Below are 5,645 nucleotides of genomic sequence, written 5' to 3'. Positions count from 1 at the left end.
TCAGTGTTAGTTTTATTTCTTTTCTCAGATTGCTTATTGGGAGAGTTGGCTGCGGACATGAATGGCTGCATATTTTGTCCAGTTCACGGATAGGTACAGTTCTTGCATTATCTGCAGTTGCAGAGTTTACTTCTGACTTCCCTAGCAGAAAAGGGGTTATGCAGGTTGTGGTTACCTGCTGGGTGCTAGAGATTTTGTTCTAGAGAAAATACACCCCTTTCATGACATTATTTTTTTTTTTTTTTTTTTTTATTGAGCACAGACATAACCTGATTCCTCAAATAAAAAGGAAGCCATGACAGTCTGCCTGTGCTGCAGTGACCCACGCTCTGTAGGGCACACACTCCAATTTGGGGAAATTGGTCTCCCGTTGACAAATTTCCTCTTCTTTGGGGCAACTAATCTCCCCAAACTGCCTCCCGCTGGCTACAATGTAAATCGCCGGCGGGATGGCACTCTAAGCGCTTTGTTTTCTGAAGTCGCCCGAAGTTTCCTCGTGAGGTGACTTCGGAAAACGAGGCTCTCCAAGTGCCAGGGTACATGCTCAGATTCACGGAGACTAGTCGCCTAGCGACAAATACTCTTCTTCGGGGTGACTAATCTCCCCGAACTGCCTCCTGCCGCCCCAGTTCGGGGAGATTAGTCACCCTGAAGAAGAGGAGATTTGTCGCTAGACGACTAATCTCCCTGAATCTCAGCATGTGCCCTGACCCTTACAGGGTTTTCCAATCCATCCCTTGTTCTATTGTGAACTGATGGATCCTGGGATCTGAAGTCCCTCTGGATATCAGACATCATTGCACCACCCACTCACAATGGACAGCAAGAGGACCTTCACTTCCCATAAGCCATCATTTCAGAGTGAGGGAGGGGTTGTGTTAAACTGCCAGTCTAAGGAATGCTGGGAAATAGTTTGTCAGAATAACATGGTTTCCTTTCAATCTGTGGAATCTGTTCTAAAAATATATAGTATAGCAACTTTTGCTTAGGAACACCTTTATTTCTTTTTTTTTTTTACATGCTACAGTGGAAAGGGGGGGGTTGCATTAATGCTTTTAATGGCAGCTGAAATGTCGACACGGTACGTGACCGCCAGTTCCTTAGTTTCTACTCTTTATGGCACTGTAAGGGAATGTTTTAGGACAGTTCAAGGAGTATAAGCCTGTCTTGCTGAGGTTAAAAATGCCACATGGCAGTGCCATATTATGATTAAAGTCAATTTGCTGTCAAATGGCTTACTGGTTACTAGCATTTGTATTTCATTATAGAAACTTTCACTGCTTGAGTTAGCAACGGGCTTGCCCCTTGACAATCTTGCCATTAATAATCACTGCTAAGTGCCAGTAATTTCCAGTGCATAGATAACATGCTTCTCCTGATCCCTTTGTAAATGGAACCATATTCTTGGGTACCACCTCATGCTATTTTTTAGCAAATGTATTAACTCTGGTGGCTACAGTGACTGAGACTAGTCAATTAGTAGACTGATAAAAGAACATTAGTAAGAACAAAAAAGTAAAAACAAATCCAAGGTTGGGGGAAATAATTTGACACCAGACATGAGATGGAAACAGCTATTAATTTCAGGGTTGTTGACCGAGACTAATGTTCTAACCAGATTTAGGAGCCATTTCGGGATTAAAACCATAACAATGCTTTTTTACATTTCTGCTATAGATCTGTTATGTTTCCATTTGGATATTCTATGGCATTTCTCTTCTTTTGCCTATCCAAAATGGCACCACTGCATGTGGGAAAACTGAAGCTTGTTATACCCAGCAAAGGAAGAACGCTGCAGTAGTGTTTCCATGGCACAAATTATGATGGCAAAAAAAAAGTGTTTTTGTTTTATTTGTTGGCAGACCTTCAACCTTCTGTAATTTTTTTTTTTTTTTTTTTTTTTTTTGCTCTTGTTTGTTCATGTAGGGTTTCAGAGCCAGAACACAATAAAATTTTTAAGAAAGTGTTTTTTGTAAAAAAAAAAAAAAAAAATTCTTTAGCACTACAAATTTTTAGGAGCTGTGTGAAATTAAGAGTTCACCACAGGAAAAGTTCGCCCACTTTCTGTTAATTTCCATTAGTGATGTGTGGGGCAGCCCGATACCCGTGGGTCGGGCGGGTTCAGGCTGACCTTGCACGCTCCTTTCCGGGTCGCGGACCTTCCAAATGCCGACTTCTGGGTTGAGCTTTTATAGACGTGTGCCTCTCGCCCACCCCTTTTGTGACATCAGCGCGGGTCTATAAAAGGAACCCGGAAGTCGGGCGCGGATGGTGGGAGGGTGGTGCGGGTCGGGAAAAGCCTGACCTGTACATCACTAATTCCCATTGTATTTTTAGAAGTGTATATACAGTTGTATTCAGAATAACAGCAGTGTGTTTACAAAAATGAATAAAGCTCAAAATGCTTATAATAGCGTTTTTTTCCATAAACACAAATGCATTGGGAACACTGCACATTCTATTCCACATCAAACCGTAAAGAAAAATGTATCACATTTGTTTAATGCCTTTATAGAAAGTAAAGAAAGGGGAACAGTAGGCTGTTCCAAAAAGAAAAAATATCAGTGTCTGCATTCTTCTTTACAAACTCAAACATGCACTGTATAAACTGAAAAATGTTTCAAGCGTTTGCTTTACTTTGAATCACTGAACACATTTCTCTTGCCTAGATTGGGGGACACAGGCACCATGGGGATGAGGATCCTGTTGCTTGGAGAAAGGACACTAAAAGGTTAAAGTGGCTCCTTCTGCTCTGAGCTTCATCCCTGCCTACCTCTTCAATCCTTTTAGTGTCCTCAGAAGGAGGACCGACACTTCATGGCTGGGAGCAGATTTTCAGCCAAGGACTTCTGATCTGAAGATGCTCTGTAGCTTTCCTGCTCTACGGAGGCTGGGGAGCTCCCCCCCTCCCCAAACTACCCTGGGCAACTGGTTCCAGCTCCCTGTAGGCTGCACCAGTAGGGTACACCTTTTATTGAGCATTTCCACCAACTTCTGGCACCTGTTACATTCCACAATTCTTCTGCATTTCTTGGTTTTGCCTTACAAACAGCATTTTTTTTTTTTTATATTTCTTTTTATTTTAATAAAGAAACAAGTATCAAAATACAGGAAAAAGCGGTGACTGGACAACCCAGTCCGCATTGCATGTTCAGTTGTAAATAAGCAAATATTCCTGAGTATAACATGAAATCCGGAAAAAAAAGGTTCTTTCCATTGTAGCAAAACACAATGACAAGCAATGTGAAGTGCTATGAGAAAACGAAAGATGTGATACATAGTACATAATACAAAACAAGCAATAACAATAAATAAAGTATAAACAAAACAAAACACAAAAAAAATGCTGTCTGACACAAAGAATAAGGAGAAAAAGAGAAAGCATGGGTGAGCTGTGGCGGAGAGTACAGTTGAACCCTCCGGGTCTACAAAGACATTAGGAGATGCGCCCGAACAATAAAAAAAAAAAAAAATTTATTCGTTGCGGATACCTCTACTCTATAGGCTAGCCAAGGATTCCAGACTTTATTATGGCGCTTCAATTTACCCGTACGACAGCTGGTTAAGTGTTCAAGTACTAGGACAGAGTCCAATTTAACTTTTACCATTTGAACGTCTAGGAAAGGGGATTTCCAATTTTTAGCAATTATCTGCTTTGCGGCAGAAAATATATGTGTCACTAGAGTTCTGGTATATTTATTTCCCCCTGTAACAAACTTATTAAGAAGGGCTTCCGCTGGATCTTTTCTTAAAGGAAGACCAGTGACATTAGTGATCATAGCATAGATTCTTATCCAGAATCTGGAGACCTTTGGGCATTCCCACCAAATATGCATAAAATAACCAACTTGACCGCAGTTCCTGAAGCAAAGAGGCGATGAAGACGGGTACCATTTAGATAAGGTGGCGGGAACCAGATACCACTGATGAAGCACTTTTTGGGAAGTCTCTTGAATCAGAACATTAATGGAACAATGCGTAGAGGCCGAGATAATGTCTAACCACGTGTCATCATCATAGCAGACCTTCAGGTCCCTTTCCCAGCGACGGACAAATGGCAAATCTCTAATGGCAGTCTGATGAGCCATATAGTTATATAGTGCAGAAATCGACTTTTTCTGAGTACATAAGTTCAAATGGGGTTGGACGTGGAAAAGTGTTTCCTTTCCAAATCGACTTTATGTAATGGCGAATTTGGAAATAATGGTAAGCCTCTTGAGAAGGCATATCATATTGATCCGAAAGCTGCTGAAGGGTAATTAAGGATGATTGCTTTAACAATGAGTAAATTGTAGTCAAACCGTGTTGCTCCCACCATTGAAAGGCTTGTCGAGAAAGTCCTGGCAGAAACTTCGGATTGGCAAAAAAACTGAGAGCAGGGCAGGAGGGAGATATCATATTGTAACGTGTCGGGAATCTCCGCCACAGCTCAATAGAATAAACAATAATTGGATTTGATAGAGTACGTATAGGGATAGTGTTTAGCTATAAGACATTCCTAGCATAGCTAGAGGTCAGTTCCTCCAATTCAATAGCAACCCACAACGGTGTATCTGGTCCCCCGTGCCATACAAACAGCATTTTTGAGGTCACTCCACAAGTTTTCTATTGGATTAAGGTCCAGGATTGGGCTAGCCATTCCATAATATCAATCTTGTTGATCTGGAACCAAGATGTTGCTCATTTACTGGTGTGTATATTCCATAATATCAATCTTGTTGGTCTGGAACCAAGATGTTGCTCATTTACTGTTACTGTTCTCAATTTATTCCCTTAAGGAGTAAATGTAGAAGCATTAAGAATCAACCTATATGGCTTAATATAGAAGAAGAGAAAGGCATTTAAAAACTACTAGTCTGTTGGGACAGAAGCTGCATTTAATAAATATAAACACTATAATAAATGTTGTAAAACAGCAATCCGGAAGGCAAAGATAGGAAATGAGGAGCGCGTTGCGGCTGAGGCTAAGACTAACCCCCAAAAGTTTTTTAAGCAAATTAATGGTAAAGAAATGCAGGTTAAGAGCGTTGCTCCTTTAAATAATGGTACCAGTATGCTTGTAACAGATACGGAAAAGGCAAAAGTGCTGAATCACTTATTTTCTTCAGTGTATACAATAGAAGAGTCAGAGCTCCCAGGCTCACTTCATAGCTGCTTCTGGAGGGGTGTGGGGGGCCCAGCTGCACCCAGGCCCGATGCTGAATAACGTTACTGTCTTGTGTGGTACCTATGGATTGGAGGAAAGCTGATGTTATTCCAATATTTAAAAAGGGATTACGATCTCAGCCTGGCAATTATAGGCCAGTACGTTTGACAGCTGTAGTGGGCAAATTATTTGAAGGCTTGTTAAGGGATCACATTCAAAATGTTGTCCTAGTGACTGGCATTATGAGCAGCAATCAGCATGGCTTTATGAAGAATAGGTCATGTCAGACAATCTGGACAGCTAAGCGGCAAATGAGATTCAATGTTGATAAATGTAAAGTCATGCACCTGGGATGTAAAAATATCCACTTATACCCTTAATGGGACTGCACCAGGCAAGTCCATAATGGAAAAGGACCTAAGAGTCCATGTAGATAATAAACTTGGCTGTAGCAACCAATGCCAGTCAGCAGCATCAAGGGCAAATAAGGTCTTGAGCT

Source organism: Xenopus laevis, chromosome 3S, assembly GCF_017654675.1.
Source record: "Xenopus laevis strain J_2021 chromosome 3S, Xenopus_laevis_v10.1, whole genome shotgun sequence".
Taxonomy (NCBI): domain Eukaryota; kingdom Metazoa; phylum Chordata; class Amphibia; order Anura; family Pipidae; genus Xenopus; species Xenopus laevis.
The sequence above is the reverse complement of the archived record's forward strand: the minus strand, read 5'-3'. Positions refer to the sequence as shown.